This window comes from Pterocles gutturalis, unplaced genomic scaffold (genome assembly GCF_000699245.1).
Source record: "Pterocles gutturalis isolate BGI_N339 unplaced genomic scaffold, ASM69924v1 scaffold5412, whole genome shotgun sequence".
Classification (NCBI taxonomy): domain Eukaryota; kingdom Metazoa; phylum Chordata; class Aves; order Pterocliformes; family Pteroclidae; genus Pterocles; species Pterocles gutturalis.
In genome coordinates this window covers 8470-8675 of record NW_010112523.1, presented here as the reverse complement: position 1 = coordinate 8675, position 206 = coordinate 8470, and positions in this window count along the sequence as shown.

The following is a 206-nucleotide window of genomic DNA, read 5'->3' as shown; positions in this document are numbered from 1 at the left end:
TCCATCGCTGGGGGAGGCAAGGGTGTCAGCTGGCCGTGGGGCTCCCCATGGTCCATGCCACCACAGTGGTGCCACAGATTCCTCCTGGGCTCCCAGTGCTGCTTGGGGTGGCCCCATTGAGCCCAAGCGATGTAGCCTCCAGCTGTGCCCAGGAGAGTCTCCGGGGGGCCCCAAGCACCCCCATGTGCCTGGAGGGCACCCCCGTC